Here is a 26,338-nt window from a genome sequence, read left to right on the forward strand (position 1 = left end):
AATAAATTAGCAAATATTGCTTTCCATGGAGCAGATTGCTAGGCAGTAAAATAAAGATAAATGTGTATATGTATGAACTATCTTGTTTCAGCTTCTGGACTGTGTGATTAAAAACTATATTTTGACATAGTTGCTACTAGAATCAAAGAGTTAACATTTAAAATGTAGAAGTCATAGCTTGAAGTTTACCTTAGACAACTGGAAATGAAAACATGTTTCAATGATTTAGCACTGGAATAAGGTTTTGCCTTCTTATGCACTATTGTACTTGCAAATGGATTGGCCAATTCAATCCGACTAAAAAAACAGTTGTATTCTCCATATCAGCAAAAAAAAAAAAAGGTTAAAATGAATAGACTCTGCCAAAAAATTATGTTTGCTACATGAAACTATTAATAATGTGATAGGCATTTCTCTCCACGAAAGATCAAATTTGGGGGAATGCAAAACACTGGTACCATCTTTATTTTTTATTTTGTTGCTAAACTTACCAAGAATTGGGTAAAAGAGTTCCAATATGCACAATGTTAGGTAAGAGTGAGAAGACTTAGAGAAAATATAAGAAAAATAAAATATTATAAGTCAACCTGTAAAAAGGAGAAATAGGACCTGACAGCAGTCTGGAATATAGAATAAATAAGATTAAACTGAATTCTGGGCTTGTGAATAGGGGAAACAAGTAAACAGAGACAAGGTAAAACCTACTATTAAATAATGACAAAAACAACCATCTAGTTTTCAAGAAAATTATATGAACTTATTAAATACTTGCTAAGAATATAAGTGAGATTTATGATTGTGAAAAATTTATAAGGTACACTGTGAATAATATTTTTAGATTATTTTAATTAAAGTGGAGAAAGCAGTAGTGATACAGAAATGCCGAAATGTCAAAGACATTTTCCTTAACATGGAGAAAGAAAATATTTCTTGTTCTGAGATCAGGGAAAAATAATTGAAAAATAAACCTTAATAGTTCAGCCAATAATTGGGCATTAGTGCCCCGTGGGGTTCTTTCACTAGAATGTGCAACCTTTTCTATGTGAAGATGCTACAATTGATTCATAATTATAGAGCATGTGTTCTGAGTCCTTTTTAAAATAATGGTTATTGACTGATAATTGTCTGCCACACTCTCTAGCTCAACCTTATAACCAATGACCCTCATCTGTTAAATAAAGAACAAGATTTAGAATTCCTGCTCCCCTGATGATTTTTAAAACCTATGATTGAGCTTCATCAGACTGCTGCTTTAATTGATTGAACTGCTTGTCACAGAACAGCCTGAAGGGCAGTGATGCAAAACATATGATCCAGTGACTGGCAGCATCATTGCTATTACCTGGAAACTTGTTAATATGTAAATTCTTAGGCTCTACCCCAGACTTCCTGAATCAGAAACTCCAGGAGTGGCCCCAGCAATCGTGATGTAATAATACGTTTTCTTTGGGGGGTGGGGGAGGTTGTGTTTTTTTTTCTTTTTTTTTTTTTGAGACAGAGTCTTGCTTTGTTGCCCAGGCTGGAGCACAGTGGTGTGATCTCGGCTCACTGAACCCTCCACTTCCCTGGTTCAAGCAGTTCTCCTTCCTCAGCTTTCCTAGTAACTGGGATTACAGGTGCACGCTTCCATGCCTGGCTAATTTTTATATTTTTAGTAGAGACGGGGTTTTACCATGTTGACCAGGCTGGTCTTGAACTCCTGACCTCGAGTAATCCACCCGCCTCGACCTCCCAAAGTGCTGGGACTACAAGAATAAGTCGTTAATAAGTTGAGAAGCACTACTGTAAGGCACCCTGTTTCTTTTGTACTACAGGATGATAGAGGAAATAACAGTGGCTGAGTGACTATTTCTTGAAAATATTTTTTTGTACATGGGAATTCATAGGTAATTATGAACATTCCCGTTGATGAAAGGTCTCTATTGCTCAGAAAAATGTGCTTTATGGCAGGGGGCAGAGCATGTCTAGCATTCCTAGGAATTTGTATTATTTTCTTGGATAAAGTTGAAGCAAGAAGAATAATTCAATACAGCTAATACTGAGCAAACATTAAAGCTCATAGATCATGCGCCCAGGCTAAAAGTCTTCGAAATCTCATTAACATTGTCTGAATCACTGTTTTCAGAATGGAGAGAAAAGAGGCAGGCTTTATTCCAGGAAGCCAGAGTCCTTTTGTTATGCTCTGCTATTCCTAATATGCGGCTCTATTTTTGACAACTCCGAATTGGCCCATACAACAGATTCTCCCCAACAATGCTTCCTTGTTGCTTCCTGGCACTGTCATTCTCCACCCCAGTTGTGCTCTCACTGTTTCCTCATTTTGCTTCTTCCCTACCAACTCCTTAGCCTACAATGTGTCAATTATCAAGATGCACAAAACATGTTTAGTGCTCTCTAGTTGCAATTTAGAGAACTGATCCAGCAGTTACCCTTGTTACCCAATGTTTTCCTTTTCAGGCAAAAACAATTATGAAACAATAACTAATATCCTTTAGGAGCTTATTTTGTGCCAGAAAATGTCCTTGGAATTTGACTTCCAATTATGAAATTAAATACAAGGCACGGGACGTGAAGAAAGAAATAAGACCAGAAAGTGAAAAATAGGAAATTTATTTTTTAAAAAAAGATACAGAACAAGATTAACCAGATCAGGAGAAGTAGAATTGCTTACATGATTATAAATATTTTTACCTTGTGACATACTAACAGACCGAAATGTGAGATAGATTTTGGAATTCTATCGGTAGAAAAAAAAGTAAAGAAGCATGTAAATCATTTTTTCCATATCTTATAATAATACATCAATGCAATAAAGGATTATACATATATACAACACAAAGCAAAAAATGATTAGAAATATTTTACCAAGTATAAAATAATGTCTGTATCTAAAAAATTTGCTTCCAAACACTGCACTTTCTTTTCTCTACGTGCTTGCTGCATGGATGCTTTACTGAGAAATATAAATCTTACTCCATTTGCCTATTTGTTCTCCTTCTTCCTTTTCATAATAGCATTACAGGCCACAGCATACCTTGGTTTTAGGTTAAATAAACCAATTACTGTATCTGTAGTGAATATTTTAAATAAGTTTTTTTTTGTTTTTGATTTTGTACTTATTTTTTAATGAAAACAGATTGTTACCATAAAACTCTGGAATTATTTAGGGGTTGGATATCCTGGCCCTGTCACTTTCTGTGTAATCTTGGTTAAGTTACTTGGCCACTTCGTGTATCGGATCTTTCATCTATAAAATGGAGGAAAATTGTAGTTTCTAATTTGTAGCTTTGTTATACAGAATAATAGAGTTAATGCATGTTAAATGCTTAGAATGTCTAAGTGTCTGTGGCATTGAAAGTCGTCGATAAGTGTTGCTTGATATTAGAATCATGATTATTATTAGAAAAGGAGGCTAAAAAGCATATAGCCTCAAATAGTAACTGCTTTCACTTATACAAAATGGAGGGTTATAAGCTATATTGTAGTTATTTTAAGAAACTTTATGTACTTGATTTTTTAAATTTCAAAATTAGAGTTGAAAGCATTCTTATATGTATTTAGAGAATGCCATATACATGTTTATGTATGTGTATATATATGCATGTCATGTATATATGCATAGTGTGTGTGTGTGTGTGTGTGAGAGAGCGAGATAATGCCACATCTTGGTGATGTGTAGAGTTAAAAATTTATTAATTTATAATTTACTTTAAAAGCAGCTAAATAAGTCAATACTAAACAGCCAAACCTCACTGCTTTGACCCTGGCCCTGGTTCCCCAGCACTTTATAACTAGGATTGATTCACATTCCACACATAGACTACTGTGCCAGCCAGTAATGAAGGCCATTGATCCTAATGCTAGCCAGCTGAGACTTGAAGTTATTTCCTCTGATCTGAGGGATGGGTTGGACCAGCTTCTGCAAGCTTTCTGTGTTGCCTTCTCCATACTACAAAATCTGCTTTATGCCAACCAAACCCAGAGCTTCATACCAACCAAACTGCAACTCATATTGAAACATGAATAACCGGGAACTCTTACTTTCGATAATCCCCAAAAATGTGTTTCTCCCGATATGTTTTGTCCTTAGTACTGGTCCAGTTACTCTTCTAACACAAAAACATTGAAAAGTTGAAGGTTTAATCTAAGTATCTCCTTCTATGATGTTATACAAAAACATAGTGACACAAAATATTCTCTTGGACAACAAGAAGATAAGTGATAATATTCTTATTGCACAAACCAGGCTATCCTAACTTTTATAAAATCATTTAAATGCAGATATTTCGAAACAATGTAAGAGAATACTAAGATTGTAAAAATCCTCACTTGCTGATGGAAAACCTGAAATATAATGATATTAAGAAAACTGTCTCTGGTTACTAGAGATTCAGCAGCAACAAGCTGAGCTTATACCCAGCAGGGACTCAACAAAGGCTTGCTCAATGACAGAACGAACATTAGTCTCAGTTTAAGATCTGGTTCTCTATGCAGAACATTACCCATTGTGTCTTCTAGGCATGTTCTTAGCAAACACAGTAGCAATCCCTACATGTAATTATTGTTCAAAGGATGCGGGGAAGAAAAATTTTCACTTTTAATTTAAGAGCGTGAGTCCCTGTTAAGCATCAGCAGGATATCTGTCACTCACTCTCAGGAATTTAAATCATTGCTTATTTTAATTTAGAGGACCAACTAAAATCTCAAAGAGAGAACTGGTAACTGCATTAGGGAAATGTATTGGCAAAGGTCAGATAAAAGTATACACAGATCAAACCAAGGTTCATATGTATTCTTAGCCATTTGGGAAATGGGTAAATATGTGCCTATTTAGGAAGTCAAAATTATTAGAGTTGAATGCATATAAAATACTGGAATAGAATAACTTCTATTATTAGACTGCCATTAATAGTAAAGTACTATGTGAAAAATACTTACATAATCAAATGAATTATTTTATAATTATTAAATTAGTAAACTCAAAAAGTCTCTGGTCCAATCTGGCATGGGCATGACTAAAAGTAAAGAATTATATATCTACATATATATATATATATATAAAATATATCCACACACATATACATATGCATATGAGGAAGAAGTATTAGTTTTGAAAATAATTATAGCACGATGAACCATAACATAAATGTTTCTTTTAGCCATTCTCTTAATTCAAAGAAGAAAAACATACGCACCCAGTTATAGTATTTTTAGCATTTTTCATTTTTGCAAAACATAGAGACAATATTAATGATTAATATTAGAAAATGACATAATGAAGTCATTGTAGAAGTATTCAAATATGTTAATGTTTATATTATAATTGATTGAGCTATCTAAGAACATGCAAATATGCTTATAATGTTAAGTTTAAAAAATATAATATAAAATACATCTACTATAATCATAAGAAAAAAATTATATATGGGTATAGACAAAGCCCGAAGGAGATTATGCAAAAAATTAAGTTAGTTACTTTTGGTGCATGAATAGAAAATGATGTCCTTTTCTCTTAGGTATCTTTTATAATATTGTTAATACAAAATTGCTATAGTAAAATTTATGTGTATAAATAGATAGATTGGTATCCTATTTGCGAGATTTTTCATGAAATTTTCAAACAGTCCTCAACTATAGTAAGTCTCCATATGAAATTTTCCCAAGAAGCCAAAGAGGAATTGCCTTTAAATCTCAAATCCAGAATTAACTTGTGCTCTTATCTTAACATATATGTGTGTGTGTGTGTGTGTGTGTGTGTGTGTGTGTTTGCATGTGTGTGAGTATACCTATACACACGCATATATTATTTTGCCAAAAGTATAAGTTGAGGCTACCTACTATTTCTCTTTTTTATTTCTCCATGGAAATAAGGTTTAGAAGCATTTTAGTTTACATGGGTTTCAAATATTGCTTTATTGTCAGTCTCATATTTGTGATTCCTGCTCTAACTACAGTGTGTGTTATATCAAGAGATGCTCTCTGTACCATCCCCAGAGTCTCAATTACTGTGTGCCCTGCCAGGAGTCTGGGCAAGTATCAGAGTAACATCTGATATAAAAGGGATATATTTTCCTTGGACTGTTTTCAGATATTATTAGATATAAACATCAGAGTGAATTAAGTCTGAAACCAAAAATGCTTGAATGAAATAAATTCACTTGTAAAAATATGTTAATATGAGAAAATATTCTTTTACACTAGAAATGTGAAAACTATTCTTCATAGGTTTATAATATTTTAGGACAACGTATGATATCTCAATCCTCTCTTCCATCTGTTATATTCAAATATATTGCATAAAATGTGTTGAATCTCAAGAGGATATGGACCCTTGATATTCCTAGAAGAGCACAATTGTAGTAAACTTTGTTACTGTTTGACTTTTCTTTATTGTCCTAATTAATTTCACATGTATTTCAGATATCTTAATGAAGAATTAAATGAGAAGAATGAAAAAAGTTATCAAAAATGTTTTTGCTAAACAATGTTAGGCTGAGTAATTGTTAAACTTAATTCCATTTTCAGTGACCAGGCATAGAAGGAAACAGGATAGATTGTAGATCTCTAATTTTTGAAACAAATTCATGTGAGCAAACATTTTACTAGCCCTAATCTTATGGAATAATTTATTTCAACTTTTATGTCATCTGATCCTTGCTTGTCTTACTAAACAGTAACTTAGGATGAAAACGTGATGTCACACTGGATCTCTCTCCCTCTCTCTCTCTCTCTCTCTCTCTTTCTCCAAATTAAATCAGCAAATCCTAGGGTCTACTTTCAAAATATATCTACAATCTGACTACTCTAACTATGTACACACAGTTAACCCCCTGGTCCAACACACCATCATGTTACTGGATCATTTCCATAACCTTTTAACGGGGCTCTCTGCTTTTGCCCTCACTCCCCTGTAGTTTATTTTCATCACAACTACTAGAGCGATCTGATTAAGCATAGAACAGATCATCACACTCTTTTTCTTGCAACCCTTCCATGCTGCTAGGAGTAAAGGCTTATAAAGCCCTAAATAATTAGACTTCTGCAACTTCTCTCTTTCTGTCATCCCCTTTCTATTTTGATGGTTCTGTTTAAATCTCACTGGGTTTTGTGCAGTTCCTCAAATATACCAGGCATTTTCATATCACAGGAGTTTCAATCCTTCTGTTCCCCCACTTTTTAAAGATTATTTTTAAAGTAAATTTGATCGATAACATTGTATGTGCTTATCTTGTACAACACGATGCTTTCAAGTATATATACATATGGACTAGCTAAATGGTGTTACCTTATATAGTTATCACTTTTGCAGTGAGAGTGTCTAACGTCCACTGTCTTTACATTTTTCAAGAATATAATTTACATTGTCATTATAGTCACCATGCCATATAATAGATGTCTTGAATTTATTACTCCTATATAACTGTATTTATGTATACCTTGACCAGTGTCTCTTCATCCCCTCCATCCCCACTAACCTCCCCAGCCTCTGGTAATCACTATTGTACTCTCTATGCCTATAAGACCAATTTTTTAGATTTCACATATAAGTGAGATCATGAGGTTATTTACTCTTCTGTGCCTGGCTTATTTCACTTGATTTAATTTCCTCCAGATTCATTCATGTTGTCCCAATGACAGTATTTCATTCTTTTTTATGGCTGTATAGTATTCTATAGATACACAACATTTTCTTTATCTATTCATCCATTTATTGGCACTTAGATTGATTCCATATCTTAGCTATTGTGAATAGTGCTGCAATGAACATGGAAGTACAAACATCTCTTTAACATACTGATTTCATGTCCTTTGAATATATAAACAGTAGTGGGATTGTGGAATCATATGCTAGGTCTACTTTTAATTTTTTGAGGAACCGCCATACTGTTTTCCATAATGACTGTACTAAGTTATATTCCCATTGACAGTGTGTAAGAATTCCTTTTTCTCCTTATACTCACAGCACTTATGTTTTGCCTTTAGTATAATAGCAATTCTAACAGGAGTGAGGTGATATGTCGCTCTGGTTTTGATTTGCATTTTCCTGATGATGAGTGATATTGAACATTTTTTCATATACCTGTTGGTATTTGTATGTCTTCTTTCAAGAAAGGTTTATTCAGGTCTTTTCCTCATTTTTTAAATCAGATTGTTGTTGGTGGTGTTATTCAGTTGTTTGAGTTCTCCACATATTTTGGATATTAACCCCTTAAGAGGTATGTATGTGAATATGTTTTCCCATTTTGTAGGCTGTCTCTTCACTCTGTTGATTATTTCTTTTGCTATACAGAAGCTTTTAATGTAATCTAATTTGTCTAATTTGTTTGATGTAATCTCATTTGTCTAATTTGTTTGATGTAATCTCATTTGTCTAATTTTTTATTTCTGCCTGTGCTTTTTAATTCATATCTAAATTAGCTTTGCCCAGATCCATGTCTGGGAGCTTTTCCCCTTCGTTTTTGTCTAGTAGTTTCATAGTTTTGGGTCTGACATCTAAGCCTTTAATCCATTTTCAAGTGATTTTTTTATATGGTGAGAAATAAGGATCTAATTTCATTTTCCTACATGTGAATATCCAACCTTCTCAAAACCATTTGATGCAGAAGCTGTTCTTTCTCCAATGTGTATTCTTGGCACCTTTGTTGAATATTGGTTGCTTGTAGATGTGTGCATTTATATTGGGGCTCTCTATCTTTTCTATGGGTTTGTATGTTTGTTTCTATGCCAGTACCATGCTGGTTTGGTTACTACAGCTTTGTAGTATATTTTCAAGTCAAGTAGTATTACGCCTCAAACTTTGTTCTCTTTCCTCAGAATTGTTTTGAGAATTTGTAGTCTTTTGTGGTAACATACACATTTTTTTCTGTTTTTGTAAAAAATGTCATTGGTACTTTGATAAGAATTGCCCTGAATCTGTAGATCACTTTGGGTAGTATGGATGTTTTAACAATATTTACTATTTTAATCCATGAACATTTTATTATTGTGTAGCTATTTTAAATGAAAAAATGCTTTTCAGATAGCTCATTATTAGTACACAGAAACGTTACCAACCTTTGTATGTTGATTTTGGGTTTGCCCATTCTGGGTTTGCAGTGATTGGCTGAGGAAACCACATTCCATATTGACATCCAATTGCATAACCATCCAAAGCAAATCCATTTGCTTTGTATCTGCCATCTTTACCGAATTTGTTTATCCGTTCTAACAGATTATTGTTTGCAGTCTTTAGGATTTTCTCAATATAAGATCATATAGTCTGCAAACAGGCAATATTTAACTTCTTCCTTTTCAAATTGATGCCTTTTATTTATTTCTGCTACTTACTTTCGCTGGCTAGGACTTCCAGTACTATGTTGAATAAAAGTGTTAAAGAGGACCCCTGTATTTATTCTTTGTAATTGGCTCCTTATGTATTATAGAATATCTGATTTCACACATGTTTAAGGAATATTGTGATAACAAGATATCAATGCAATATCTCATTGCTAGGTGATTATTTTGGACAATAAGCCTCTAATAGAACTCTGGAGATTCACGGGTAGATTCTCATTATCCTTACAGCTTGGATGCTTTGTTTTCCTTCCCCTCTGGCCAGTGCTCTAATCAATGTACTGTGTTGTTTCTCTGTCCATTCTAGATTTGCAGTGATTGGCTGAGGGAACCACATTCCAAGTTGACATGCAATTACATACCTGACATCTTCATTTTGAGATCAAATAGAAATTTCAAAGTTAACATGACCACTCTTAGGTAATTTTTAATGTCTTTGCTTACTTCTGCCCCACTTAAATGTATAATGTTAGAAAGTTAAAAGGCTGAATCTTAGATGTTCCATTATTCTTGGCCTAAATTATTTCACTAAGGAGCTCATCTACTTTCATAGCTTTAAATACAAACTATATATCACCTATTTTTTGTTTCCTTTCTAACTGATGTCCAAAGCACAAACAAATTCCTCTACTTTCAAAAAGTATTTCAAATTCTCTCTTCATTTTATTTCCTCTGAGGCCACCCTACTGCAGGCCACTAGTATCTCTTTTGGGAAATACTGCCATGGCCTCCCAACTGGTTTCCCTGCTTCTACTTCATCTCTAATAAAGTTTATTCAACTTATTGCAAGAAATACATTTAAAAAAAAAAAAACAAAACAAACCCAGAAAATCATAAGCTAGGTTATATTATCTCTTTGCTTAAAAGTCACCAATGGCTTCTCATTACATTTATAATAAAATCCAAATTCTTTATACTGACCTACAATGTCCTATATGATCTGGCCTCTCCCTATTTTACTGTCATTTCTTATCCCTTTCCTCTTTGCCCTCTAAATTCAGTTATAGTGATCCTCTTTCTTTTCCTTAAATATGCCCAACCTATTCCTGGTCTGCATTCATGGGTTTCTCTACCACAAATGCTTTGATTCTAGACACAAAAGACTCTTCTTTTTCTGGCCTTTAGGTCATGAATGAAATGATTCTTTTTGAATGAGACAATTAATATAAAGTAACTCACTGACCTTTACTTTCATTCACTATAGAGTGCATCATCCTGTTTTATTTTTCTTACTGTAGTCTCTGAATTACCTCATTTATTTTCTGTCGACATATCCTAGGAAGTTAATAATATCAATTTACGTGCCTTGTTTGTCTTGTTCATTTATTTATCCACAGAACCTACAACAATACCTGACATCAAGTAGATAGGTAATCAATGCTTAGTTTTCAGTAAACTAATAAAATGTATGCTTTTAAGTGGTGTTGTCCTGGATCCTCATATTCTTCAGAGATTACAAAAGGTTTAGAAGATATTTTCTACTGTTTGTGTTTCTAATTGTATAACTTTGATATGTATATAACATAGGTGTCACTAATCATTGTTTCATATCAGCAATCTCCAGTTTTTTAAGTCCAGCTTTCCAAGAAGAGGTGTTTGGATGGTTCATCATCACCTTCCAAAGTCTCCAGGCTCCCCTTTTGGGTTTATACATTTTCAGAGACATTGTGGTGCACTTGAGTATGTAAACTATTTGCAAGTGAAGTACTATTATTGATGAAGCCATGTTTGGGTGGTCAGAGAAGAGAAGGTCAATTGAGTGCAGGCAATAGAAATGTTCTCCTTTTCTGCTGGAGGCCAGATATAGGCTCATGAAGATCTACTTTCTACAATTTTTTTTTTGAAATTCATAATTTCCCTTGCCTTATTTCTTCACTAGGTTCAGATACATGACCATTCTAAGATCATCTTTGGTCAACTTACCCAGCATGAGCTCCTAGGCTTCAAAGTCCTCTCCATTTCATTCGAAACTCCTAACCTTACACTAGTGATCTTGTGAGTTCCCATAGCCTCACTCACTATATTTCTGTCCATAAAGAAAAACAAAACAAAAAGCAGAAAAACTACTAAACAATCAACACGTCCCTATTGTCCTCTTGTTTCTCTGATAATTAGCCTTGTTAACCTTGTTGTAGTAAAGTTCTAAATATACAATGAATTATTTCTTCCATACCTGTGTTTATTAATGCAATATGAAGGACACTTTCATCAATGCCCTGGCACTGTGATGGAAACATGGAAATGATCAAAACAAAAACAAATTAAATTTTGCAGTCCAGTATGAAAGACAAAGGAGAGCTTTTCAAAACTACATATCATTTCAGTTTTACTCGTTGTTTATTTGAAATATACCAAACCTAACTTTTTGAAAAGAAGACATCTGATATATTTCAAAGAAAAATATTTAGTTTACTCATTCTCATTCATTCAGAGTCAAATTTTAAGAATATAACGACTTATGCTTCATATATCTTGGCCACTTATCTCATGTTTATTGCATGGATATACACTGCATTTCTATTCCAAAGTCACTATCGAGGTGACATTTAATGACTCTTCTTTTCAACAACATACTGTAGCAAAAATTATAAATATAGTATTAAAATAGAATGCTACGTTTTACCCCAAGGCTAAAGGTTCAGTAGGAAAAGCTCAATACTTCAAAGTTAACTTGAACTAAACAGCTTTCCACAAATCATATACTATATACATAGTCTACCATTTTCTTTTCATTTAATACACCTATGTGTAACAGTGCACTTTGAGGCAGTGGGAGCAATAGAAAGAAATTAATAGAAGAACTGAATAATGCAACATTTCATCTGTGACCATTCTAAATACAATCCATCTGTGCTTTTTGGGGGTTAAATATACCCTTACTTTAAATGCAGGCAGGCAGAAGAAAATAAATTGTATCTTCCTAGCAGCATTTTACTTCTGGGCTTTTCTGTCCTGTTTCAAAAGGGTCTTAGATAGGTGACTCCTGACTCCATTTTTTCTATAATAAAATGCTAAATCTAGTTTAGTGTAATATTATGAATCTGGAGATACAACCACATTTTCTCAAGAACCTATTAAATTCAGGCAACAGCAGCTTATCATTAAATGCTTCAAAATAAAAAAGTAGTCAGCCTCGGCAGAATAATGGTGTGAACCTGGGAGGCGGAGCTTGCAATGAGCCGAGATCACGCCACTGCACTCCAGCCTGGGCGACAGAGCGAGACTCTGTCGAAAAAAATAAAAATAAAAATATAAAATAAAGTAGTCAGCCTCAAAATGCATAAGCATCTTGTGTGTATAGCAAGCCTTAAATATAATATAAATCGTGATAAGAGAGTAATATAAATCAAAGAGTTATAGTCAGGCAACCTTTAATAAATATCCCATTTCCCATCTCTCAAACCACTACTTTTCAATATCTGCCAGCAGAGTATTCCTTCGGCATTTCCAATTTAATTTATTCAGTTTATATAGGGGTATTTGGTTTTATATATATATATATAATATATATAATATCTCTTCCCTACATTATATTTTACTTGAATTTAAAAGTCCAATCAATATTATTAAATTCAAAATAGTGGAAAAGAGTATCTTTGAATATATACAAGTATTTAACTAATAAATGAATATATGAATATGTAATTAGATCCAAATTGTGACAATTTAGGTTGTCTTATATATTGAATTTCCAATTTGAAATATTGATCATTATTCATAAAAATCAAACACAATTTTCTCAGAAAACAGAACAATTCTAAATTTGTGAATATTGTAAATATTATATTTATTAGAAAACTTTCTTGTTTTTAATTTTTATCAATAAAATACTTAAAAATTATTTTAGAAATAAAAATTTTTGTATATAAATTAGAAAATGGAATAATTCATAAAGGGGCCTGACATTATTTAATTATATTACACTATCATTGCCTGAATACCTTTGGAAAACAAGCATTAACCTATTGTAATTTGTGTATAACCTTTCATGTTTGGAATTGCTTGTTCAACAGGGAGGTCTCACTTTAAAAATTAACTTTATATTTTCTGAATAATGTATGCTAGTTATAGAACCCAGACATTGTGGACAAATTACAAACAAAGGAAAAGCCACCATGTGTTTTTCGAGTATTCACCTCTGATCTTGTTCCTGATTTGAGATTGCAAAGTTTCCAGCTTCCTACTCCTTCAGCCCTGGCATCTGGGACATCTCTCTATCCACTCTCAGTGAATTCTCTCAGATGATCTGTTTCGATTATGCCAGTCTACTCAACAGTCTGATCTGTCTCAGTGGGAAAAGTTCTTCCTGGCTGCGTTTAGTCGGCCATCTTGTCTACCTCCTGGAGTCACTAAATTGGTGATTCTTGTGTGCACAAATTATTATGTGACCCACAGGTATCAAAACTTGGAGAAAATTTTTCTGAACTACCTAAACTTTCAGGGCGTAACCCCTATTTTTAAACATTAAGTTATTTCTCAACAGATTTGAGAGTGTTGGAGTATGTTAAGTGCTTTGTCTGCAGGAATTAAAATGATTATGTAGCTTTTATCTTTTATTTTATAAATATTGTACATTACATTAATTTACGTTCAAATGCTAACTACACCTTGAATTCCTGGGATAAGTTTCACTTGGTTATTGTGTACAGTTCTTATTACCTGTTGTTTAATTTGATTTGTTAGCTTTGTCTCGAGGATTTTTGCCTCTATACTCATATTGAATATTGGTTTTTAGCTTTTTTTTGTCGTGATGTGCCTGGTTTTTATATCAGTGATACTGTTTTATGTGACTCTCATATGATGCCTTGGGAAGTATTCTCTTCTCTTTTGTTTCCTGGAAGAGTCGGTGAATAATTACAGTTAATTTTTCCTTAAGTGTTTTTCTATTTTTAAGTGATTTGCTATTTCTTCTTGAGTTAGTTTCAGTAGTTTTGTCTTTCTAGAAATTTATTTATCTCATCTATTTAATTTGTTGACATATCATTGTTCATAGAATTCTTGTATATGATATTTTCCCTTTATTCACAGTTTCACTTTCCATGGTTTAAGTTACCTGTGGTCAACTGCGGTTCAAAAATATTAAATCAAACATTTCAGAAATAAGCAGTTTGCATGTTTTTAATTACATGCTGTTCTGTGTAGCATGATAAAATTGCCTGGTGTCACACTTCTTCCTACCCTGGAAATGAATCATCCCTTTGTCCAGAATATCCACACTTTATAAGCTACCTTCTCATTAATCACTTAGTAGCCGTCTTGGTTATCAGATCAATTGTTGGTTTTTACAGTGCTTGTGTTCAAGTGACATTTAGTTTACCTAATAATAATATCAAAGCACAAGAGTGGTGATACTCGCAATTTGAATACACCAAAGATAAGCTATAATGTGCTTTCTTTAAGTGAAAAGGTGAAGGTTCTCATATTATCAAGGAAATGAAAACAATTATTTGCTGGGGTGCTAAGACCGATGGTAAAAACAATCTTCTATTCATAGCTAAAACTGTGAAGTCTTCAGGTGTGAAAAGGAAAAAGTTATTTGAGCTAGTTTTACTATTACAGTTCAAACAGCAAAAATTACAGTCACAGCACATAGTGCTTAGTTAAGGTGGAAAAGCCAATAAATTTGTGAGTGAAACACCTAAAGAGAAATGTGTTTTGATTAATGGCAACACCTTGTACCAGAAAGCATTGAGGCTGTAATAACTAATTATAAAATAGAACAATTATAATATGCCAGAAGCACTACCTTTGGAGCCATTATTAAGTAGAATAAGTGTTACCTGAACACAAGCAACTGTTGATACCATGACATCATTTATCTGATATGAAAACAGTTGCTAAGTGACTAATGGGTGGATAGTGTATACAGCATGGATATGCTGGACAAAAGGAAGATTTATGTCCTGGGCAGGATGAAGCAGAATGGCTAGAGATGAGATATCATCAGTCTACTCAAAAGAGTGTGAAATTTAAAACATAAAATGATTATTTCTGGAATTTTCAAGTATCAATACTTAATCCCTTATTTTTAACACGTATTCATTCAGTGTTTATTAAGATTCCTTGATTTATTTACCTACACAATTTCCTAGTATTTTTCTGTAACATTATTTTGTGCATGACTGGTAGAATGGCAAAATGAATGAGATACAATTATTATTTGGACATTGATTGTTATGATAAATATGATTAGTGTGACCATGTCATAAAATGTAATATTGCTACCGGGCTAATATTTTATACAAGTAAAATTTAATACCAAGAATGTTTTAAATTTCAGAAAGACAGAAGTTTATACCATTTATCTTAAATGTTAACAGAATGATGTTCACATAAATTTATCAACACAAAAACAATGCAGACACATATAGGATGATTTGGAAATGTTTTCCCAGAAAAATCCTTGGTCAGAGTTTAAGGTTCTCAGGTTGGTTAAAAGCTACATAAGAATAGTTATTATTAGGCAAGTTGATTAAGAATAATTAGATTCACTGAATTTACTGTAGATAGATCTGTTGTGGATGTGAGCACAATACTTTTAGTGAAAAGAATATATGGTGAAGGTGCTCATTAGTATGCCTGCTAATATGGGAAGAAGGATTATGATTTAGGTGCATTTCTTTTTTTTTTTTCAAGGCTACATTAGTTATGGGAAGAATCAAATGCCTAAACTCTGGTCAGAGAGTTAAGTGTTTATAAAGAACCAGATTACTGCTCTCCTCCTGTATTCGAAGAAATCTAGGACATAGCAAGAGTTTTTATGGCTCCAATGTCATTAACTACGTACAACTCCACTTATGTCTCTGATAGTTAAACTATGCTCTGAATGCCCTCAATCACGGCTGTTAGTGTCTGTGGTATCAGGAGGCTGTCCTTCTATGTCTAAACTCTCTTTAATTAAAATTTTGGTCGCATGTTTCTTAAGCTTTTAGTGTCCTTAGGGTTCTTTGAAAATTAGCCTTTCTTTTTAGCTTCATAAAACATTTTTAAAGGTCTAATTTTCCAGAGGTTGAACATAAACTTGCAATGTTGTTCTTCTCTCTGTTACACACTGCTTAAGCAGACTGACACAGTGTTTTAAAATTATGATGTGATTTTTATTTCTCTCTTACATGAACAATTGAACATTCTGTTAGACATAGTGATGCTCCTCAGTATTTCCCATTCATTTTTTGGGAGGCACAAGAAAGGATTGCACTTCAGCGTTTCTTTAAAGTTAAGTATAACCATGTGACACGCTTCAGCCAATAAAATATAAGCAGCAGTATAATATGTGCTTATACTATGTAAGCTGTATAACACGTGTCACTTGTAGCTATAATGGGTATTAAGGCTGTTACACATGGAGAAGTCTGAGTCCTAGTTGAGAGATGGTTGCATGAAATAAAAAGTAGACCTCTGTTATTTATTAAGCCACTGATATTTTGGAATTGTTTTGACTGCAGAAAAGTCTAGTGTAATCTGATTATAGACATGGACCCTCAAATTTTCCTTAATTCTTTATTGATTTAAATTTATAAAGACCAAGAGTATCCACAATATATGATATTGACTATAAAGTAATAAAACAGTAATGATGTAAGGTTTTCTTGTCATAAGAATATTTAATGATATACACACGAAGTTTCATAGTGATATGGGACAATTCATTTTCATCATAGTCTCCAACAATTTTTTAAAATATCCTGCCTATTGCATCAGAAGCAGACTTCAAAATGCTGTTTGCAGCAGAGACAACACAGCTGCCAGGATGAAAGTCACAGGCTGCATAGAGACACAGTCTAGACACATCATGCCCATATTAAGCATTTCGGGAGAAATCAAAACCTCCCTGAAGATGATTAAAAAAAACTACTTGGTGACTTGACAAAGAATAAGACCTCAATAATAAGGACCCTGCAGCAAATAAATTGCCTTTCTAGTGATGCTAACACAGGATAAGACAAATGCAGGTTACAAACTAGAAATTGCTCAAATTAAAAGAAGAATCAAATGACAGCAGAATTTCCTCTTCATGTGGTTTGTTAAAGGTTTCACAAATTATTTAATAATGAAGCTGATTTAAGATGAGATCAGTACTTGTATTAGCCTGTTCTCACACTGCTCTAAAGACATAGCTGAGACTGAATAATTTATGGAGAAAAGAGGTTTCACTGACTCATAGTTCCACAGGCTGTACAGAAAAGTATGGCTGGAAGGCCTCAGGAAACTTACAATCATGGCAGAAGGTGAAGGGGAAGCAAGCACATCTTCAAATGTTGGTGCAGGAGAGACAGAGAGAGAGAGAGAAAGAAAGAATGAAAGAAAGAAGCGGGGAGTGATACACACTTTCAAACAACATCTCCTGAGAACTCTATCACAAGAACAGCAAGGGAGATGTTCACCCTCATTATTAAATTACATCCCACCAGGCTTGCACAATTCAACACAAGGGGCTTGCAATTCGAGATGAGATTTTGATGGGAGCACAGAGCCACATCATATTATTTTGTACCTAGCTCCTCTCAAATTTCATGTCATTCTCACATTTCAAAAAACAATCATGTCTTACCAAAAGTCCCACAAAGTCTTAACTCATTTCAGATGTCTAAGTCCAAAGGCTCATCTGAGATAAGGCAAATCTGTTTTACCTATTAGCCTCTAATACAAAAACAAGTTAGTTACTTCTAAGATATAATAGGGGTAAAGGCATTGGGTAAATACTCCCATTCCAAAAGGGAGAAATTAGCTAAAACAAAGAGGCTACAGGCCCCATGGAAGTCTGAAACTCAGCAGTGCATTCATTAAATCTTGAAGCACCAAAATAATCTCCTTTGATTCCATGTCTTACATCCATGGCACGATAATAGAAGGGGTGGGCTCCCAAGGCCTTGGGCAGCTCTTCCCCTCTGGATTTACAGAGTACAGGCCATGTGGCTACTTTCTTAGGCTGGTGTTGAGTGTCTACAGCTTTTCCAGGTGTGTGGTACAAGCTGTCAGTGGATCTACCATTCTGGGGTCTGGAGGAAGGTGGCCTTCTTCTCACAGCTCCACTAAGTAGTGCTCCAGGGGGGACTCTGTGCGGGCACTCCGACCCCACATTTGCCCTCCACAATGCCCTAGTAGAGGTTCTCCATAAGTGCTCTGCCCCTGCAGCAGACATCTCCCTGGACCTTCAGGCATTTCTATACGTCCTCTGAAATCTAGGTGAAGGTTCCCAAACCTCAACTCTTGCGTGCTGTGCACCCACAGGCCCAGCACCACATGAAAACCACCAAGGCTTGGGGCTTGAACCCTCTGAAGCAATGACCCAAGTTGTACCTTGACCTCAAGCTGTACCTTGACCCCTTTTAGCCAGAACTGGAACTGGAGTGGCTGGGATGCAGGGCTCCATGTCCTGCGACTGCACAGAGTGGTGAGACCCTAGGCCTGGCCCACAAAACCATTTTTTCCTCCTAGGCCTCCAGGCCTTTGATGGGCGAAGCTGCTGTGAAGGTCTCTGAAATGCCCTGGAGGCATTTTCCCTATTGTCTTGGCTATTAACATTCAGCTCCTCATTACTTATGCAAATGTCTGCAGCCTGCTTGAATTTCTCTCTAGAAAAGGAGTTTTTCTTTTCTACCATGTGGTCAAGCTGTAAATTTTCCAAACTTTTACACACTGCTTTCCTTTAAATATAATTTCTAGTTTCAGATAATCTCTAAGTTTATGCAAATGAGCATAGGCTCTAAGAAGCACCCAGGCCACCTCAAGAATGCTTTGCTTCTCAAAAATATCTTCTGCAAGGTACCCTAAATCATCTTTCTCAAGTTGCAAGTTCTACAGATCTCTAGAGAAGGGACAAAATACTCCTATTCTCTTTGCTAAAGTATAGTAAAAGTGACCTTTACTCCAGTTCCCATTAAGTTTCTCATCTCCATCCAGGACCACCTCGTCCTGGACTTCATTGTCTATATTACTATCAGCATTTTGGTCACAACAATTTAATGAATCTGTAGGAAATTCCAAACTTTCCATCATCTTCGTATCTTTTTCTGAGCCCTCCAAACTCTTCCAACCTTTGCCTGTTACCCAGTTCCAAAGTTGCTTCCACATTTTCGGGTATCTTCATAGCGGTGTCCTACTCCGAGCACCAATTTTCTATATTAGTCCATTCTCACACTACTATAAAGAATGACCAAGACTGGGTAATTAATGAAGAAATGAGGTTTAATTGACTCACAGTTCTGCAGGAACCATGGTTGGGTGGGCTCAGGAAACATAAAATCATGGGAGAAGGCAAGGGGGAAGCAAGCATGTCTTACCATGGTAGAGCAGGAGAAAGAGAAGTGAAGGGAAGTACTACACACTTTCAAACAAGCTGATCTCCTGAGAATTTTATCACTAGAACAGCGAGGGGGAAGTCTACCCCCCATTATTCAGTCACCTCTCACCAGGCCCCTCTTTCAATACATGGAGATTACAATTCAACATGAGATTTGGGTGAGGACACAGAACCAAATTACATCAGTACTAAACATGTATATTTGGAGAATGTGTACAGTTTTTAGAAATTTTGACTGTTGTATGAACACTTAAAATTTATGTTAATTTTACGTGTACAATGCAGTAATACAATAATTAACTACAGAAAATGTACAGTAGAGCTCTAGAACTTATCCATTTTGCCTAACTGAAACATTTCACCCATTGAACAATACAATGGACTAAATGCTTTTTATTAGTTCATTTTCACACTACCATAAAGAACTACCTGAGACTGGGTAATTTATAAAGAAAAGAGGTTTAACTGACTCACAGTTTCATATGGCTGAGGAAGCCTCAGAAAACTTCTGATCATGGCAGAAGGTGAAGGGGATGTGAGGCACGTCTTACATGATGGCAGAAGAGAGAAAAAAAGGAGGAAGCGTCACATTTTTAAACCATCAGATCTGGTAAGAACTCACTTTCATGAAAATAGCATGGAGGAAATCCACCCCCATGATCCAATCACCTCCTATAAGGTCCCTCCCCGTCATGTGAGGATTACAGTTCAACATGAGATTTGCTTGGGGACACAGAGTCAAACTATATCATGCTTGTTTTCTCCTCACATTCATATGTTGAAATCCTAACTCCAAGATAATAATGTTAAGAAGTAGAGTCTCTAGGAGGTGATTAGGTAATTAAGGCAGAGCCTTCATAAATGGGATTAGTGCCATCATCAGTTTAGCCTGAGAGAGACCCCTCATCTTTTCCACCATATGAGGACGCAGCAAGAAGGCACCATTTATGACCCAAAAAACAGGCCCTTAACAGACACTGGATCTGCTGGTGCCTTGAACTTATAAGCTCCAGCCCTCAGAACTCTGGGATAAATTTCTGTTATTTCTGATTCACCCAGTTTATGATATTATAACAGCCCAAACAAATTAAGACAAATAGCAGCTTCCCATTTTCCAATCCTACCAGTTACTGGCAATCACCATTCTACTCTCTGTTTCTGTGTTAGGCTAGTTAATATACCTCATGTAAGCATTATCAAGCAGTGTTTGTTCTTTCATGACTGGCTTATTTCACTGAGCATTATCTCCTTCACATTCATGTGTGTTGTCAAAAATGGCAGAATTTTCTTCTTGTTTATGACTGAATAATATTCCATTGTGTGTGCGAGTGTGTATCACATTTTTTTTTTTTTATCCATTCATCTGTAATACATTTAGGTTGTTCTTTTCCTGTAGTGTTTTTGTCTAGCTTTGGTATCAGGGTAACATTCAACTCATAAAATAAATTTGCATGTCTTTCATCGTCTTCAGTTGTTTAAAAAATATAGATTAGGATTGGTTGTTGGCATTAATTATTCTTTAAGTATGTGGTAGAATTTCTTCTGGGTTACTCAATTTGTTGGCATGTTGTTCATTATAGTATGTTACAATCAGTTTTTATAGTCTGTGGCATCAGTTGTAATGTCTTTTATTTCTGATTTTATTTTAGTTATTCTATTTACGTTTTCTTAGTTATTTTAGTTAAAGGCTTGTTAATTTTGTTAATCTTTTCAGAAAGCTAACTCTTAGTTTCATTTATGTTTTCCTATTGCTTTTCTATTGTTTCATTTATTCCTGCTCCGATTTTTATTATTTATCTTCTTCTACTAACTTTGGGGCTTAGTTATTTGCTTTTGTTTTGCTCTTTCTTTGAGGTTTAAAGTTAGGTTTTTGTGACCTTACTTTTTAAATGAAGGTGTAATTACAACAGACTTCTCTCTTGCATTGCATACATTGCGTTCCATACAAAGCATTCCATACATTTTGGTACGTTGTATTTTAATTTTCCTTCATCTAAAGGCATTTTTTTTCTTTTTTTCTTATTATAATTTAAGTTCTAGGGTATATGTGCACATTAAAGGCATTTTTTACATTTTCTCTTTTTTCTTTAACCCATTGGTTGTTCAAGAGAGTGTTGTCTAATTTACACATATTTCTGAATTTTCTACTTTTTCTTCTTTTATTGATTTCCAGTTTTATTCCATTGTGGTTGAAAAAGGTACTATGATTTCATTCTTTTTAAATGTGTTGTCATTTTTTGTGAATTAACATATGATTTATCATGGAGAATGTTCTGTAGACACTTGAGCAGAATGTGTGCACTGTTGCTTTGGGGTAGAATGTTCTGTATATGTCTGTTAGATCCTTCGCAGTTTAATTAAAAAGTATCACTATATAATTATCATTAAGTATTTTGTTCTCATTAATTTTCAATATATTACATTGACAACTTAAAATATTTCAAAGTTAAATAACACAAATGTAATTTTAAAACTGATATTGAAGAAAGACCTGATGTGATTATTACTATCTAGGATAGGCAAAGCCATAAATCTGCCTCTCACTATCTTTAACCTTAATAAGACATATTCCTGTTATATGTATACACACCATATGTTAGGTTCTTATTTGACACCTAGTGAATTTATCAGGTCCTGGCTTTCTCATTGTGGTTTCTATGGAAATGCTGCTCATACGTTCATCACTGAGGTAAAACACACAATTTAAAGATGTAGTGCCACAATAGACTGGCTGAATTATTATCAGGAAGTGCCAAATCTAGATCTAAAAATAAATTATGTATATATGTAAACATAAAAAATTATGATGTTTAATCTAAGTGATGAATGCAGTAGATATAATTAGTGTGAGTTGAAAGGAACAAAGGAACAACATACAGTGAAAGTTATGAATTTATCATGTATTTTAAGACGCAGACCAAAAATCTATTGTGAGGGTGCTCCTTTCATAGAATAACAATAACAGTGAAAACAGCTAGCATTTACTACGAGCTTATTATGTGCCAGGCCCTGTTCTGAGTGCTATCTGACTATCCAAATCATTTCTCACAACAGTATTGTGAGGTAGGTACTGAGATTTTAACCATTTCAGATGTGAGGAAACTGAGTTACAGAGAGATACATTACTTGTCCAAGTTTTCATAATTAGGAATAGACAGAGCTTGAATCTGAGACTTACTCTAGAGTCTGTGGTCTTTTCAAATACCTAGGTTGTCTGAATAGGCCAGTAATGGTTAGGGATCTGAACCAAATTAGACAGAAGTTTCTGCGTGCAATGGTTGAATGAAACTGCCAATAGATGCTTAATGTCACTAAATCACAAAACCCATTTAGTGCCTAATAGTTCTGTCCCCTTTCAACCCAGCCCTTTTTCTTATTTGCAGAAACGTATGTTTGCTATATTTACAATTTCGTGAAATCCAGTAAAGGAAAAAATCTGAGGTTAATATAAGTAACCATGGCAAGACCTATAGTTAGTAACTGTATAATTTTTAATTCTAGATATTACTACCACATTATGTTGCCCATAGGATGTTAATTGTGCATATTACTACTAAACATAGTTACTACATAGCCTCTGCTTTTCTTTGCTTGTCTATGGATTTTAAAGACAAGAAACTGTTGAAAACAAAAAAATTCAAGAAAACATCTTCATTTTTAATCCATATTACATTAATTATTGAACTATTGCCTCTAAATGACAGACTGGTTGGATTAATTAAACAGTTATTTTGGAGTCATATAAATGACACAGATTTGAGATATGTAATATTCAGAAAATCATTTGGCTTTTTCTTTGGGAAGAGTTGTCACTGTCTTCAATTTATACATGCAAGAGTGAAACTGGATACTTACAGCTCAACTGTTTTAAAATACAGCGATTCTCAAACACACAGAATTATTTATTTAATCTTTAGAGAGTATAGACCCTTGTAAATATTTTAAAAAGTAAAGAGGGGCTGGGCATAGTGGCTCCCACCTGTAATCCCAGGACTTTGGGAGGCCGAGGCGGGCGGGTCACTTGAGGTCAGGAGTTCGAGAGCAGCCTGGCCAACATGGTGAAACCCTGTCTCTACCAAAAATACAAAAAGTAGCCAGGCATGTTGGCACAAGCCTGTAGTCCCAGCTACTCCAGAGGCTGAGGCATGATAATTGCTTGAACTGAGGAGGCACAGGTTGCAGTTAGCCAAGATCATACCACTGCACTCCAGCATGGGGGACAGAGCAAGACTCTGTCTAAAAAAAAAAAAAAAATGTAAATAGTAATTTTGCAGTATATTCCCATGAAAATTATATGGGCATTTCTTACCAATAAATTATGTTAAAGTGAACTTTATTATAAATAAAACTACTAATTTGTTTAAATATAATTCATCTTATGCTTATTTTCTGAAGTGAGCAATGTTTGAGTGAAGCAACAATTAATAGAGAATGCAAATGACTCATTGAATGATTAGACACGTTATATATATGGATTGGATATTTCTAATAGCATACTTGGGATTTTTTAAATATGTATGAAACCCAAAGGAATCCTTGTAATTCATTAGTTTTTTTAACTTATAAATCTAAGAATGGTATATTATTACTAAATTTTCAACACAAATGCCATATTACATAGTCCATTTGAAATCACACACTATTTAGTATTATCAGTCTTAATCAAAGACTTATTTTGTAAAAGGTGGGGAAATAATTTCAGAATGCCTCACTGATCTGACTTTGGTGATTTCTTGGCACCAGACTCTAAGTATTTCTTTTCGCATTTTTCCAGGCTGTTCATGTTTTTCACTACCAAGGTATGTTAAATATGCTTATACTGTACAGTGATGATTTTGTGTTCTAAAGAGTGTGTTGGCCTACTTTCAATGTTATTGATGAACTCTTCTCCTATGGACCCTTCTCCATAGGGTTGGTGAAAACAAGATGACAAGATTTAGAGTCTGCTAAATTGCAAAGCTTGGTAGGATTTTCTCAATCTTATTCTTGAAAGGTAGTTACCTAAATAAGTATATTGAATCATCTAATTCAAGAAACTAATGCAAATTGCCTTTCCTTACAATTTTAAAGATGTAATTCTATAATTAAGTCTCAAAAGATCATTTAATGAACAGCCTTCTTTAAACAATTTACTCATATCCCACAATTATAATTTAAACTGTATATCTTTAAAAGGTGTAAATAAATTATTCTATGCAAATACTTTATTTCTATTTGATGCACTGCGTTCCACAGAACATTTAATTAAAGTAAAAAGTCTTACCTATGTATAAATTAGTAGTAAATTGAAGCATATTTGAAAGGCTCACATTTGCTACTAGATTTAAGAGAATTTTATATTTCATTCTATCTGCCAAGAATAATAGTCTTCAACTCTCAAACTAATTTGAACATATGTTAAAAACTTAATTTAATAGCTCTAAGGGTCTATTTCATATGCTTCTTTTCAAATGTTGTAATATATGGGAAGTAAGCATTTTGGTGTTAAAGACTTTCTAATTGAATGCTGAGATTGGTTTGGAAATTGGGTTTGTGTTAGCTATGATTCTCCTTCTACCCTATTACTCCTGAAATATTTTCTGCTTTCACACCTACCCTTTACTTCTTAAGCTTCCAATTCTCTTTATTTGGCTGCTCTAGAATGTATACTTTTCACATAATCTTGTTTATCCCTTTCTTTTGTACTGTCACCTTTCTTTTAAACTAGAAAGTTGTCCATGTATAGCTTACACTAAAATCTCTCTTCAAGTTTCTTCCTCTCTGTCCCACCTCTCCAATCTAATATTTTGAAAGTACAGTCTATACAGACTGTCTGCAATTTCCTCCCCTCTAATTTAGTAATTTATTTCATTGCCTCAACTATCGCAAATTAATAGGAAAAATAGAAATTTCATATTCAATCATGTAATTAGAAAATCAAAATTTCTTTATTTTTTATTTTTTTATTTTATTTTCTTTTTTTTGAGACGGAGTCTTGCTCTGTCGCCCGGGCTGGAGTGCAGTGGCCAGATCTCAGCTCATTGCAACCTCCGCCTCCTGGGTTTATGGCATTCTCCTGCCTCAGCCTCCTGAGTAGCTGGGACTACAGGCGCCCGCCACCTAGCCCGGCTAGATTTTTTTGTATTTTTTAGTAGAGACGGGGTTTCACAGTGTTAGCCAGGATGGTCTCGATCTCCTGACCTCGTGATCCACCCGTCTCGGCCTCCCAAAGTGCTGGGATTACAGGCTTGAGCCACCGCGCCCGGCCCTATTTTTTATTTTACCTAACTCTTTCTGAGTCATCTGAGCTCCTTAATCATTCCTTCTTGAAACTTTGCACTTTGGCTTCAAATTCTCAGTTTCCTTATTTTTCCTAAAATACTGTCTCTCTGCTTGATTGCTTCTTTTTCTTCAACCACACTCTAAATTTGGAGATAATAAGAGGAGTGTCCTCAGCTCCTATGTGTTTCCTTTTCCATGTTTTTGCTCTCTGTGACCACCTATTCCATGGCTATGGCCTCAATGCCTTCTCCATAGAGTTGATGAAAACAAGATAACAAAACAGAAATAAATCATCTACATGTATGGCATACTTGGTCCTCCACATATTTCCTGAGTTGATAAATGTTTATTTTTAAATAAACTAAATATATGCCTTGCCAGTATACATTTTCTTCCTGGTTGTCAGGCCTATGTCTGTCCCTAAAACCTTTTTTTTGGAAA

Source organism: Colobus angolensis, unplaced genomic scaffold, assembly GCF_000951035.1.
Source record: "Colobus angolensis palliatus isolate OR3802 unplaced genomic scaffold, Cang.pa_1.0 Scaffold313, whole genome shotgun sequence".
NCBI classification, from domain to species: Eukaryota; Metazoa; Chordata; class Mammalia; order Primates; family Cercopithecidae; genus Colobus; species Colobus angolensis.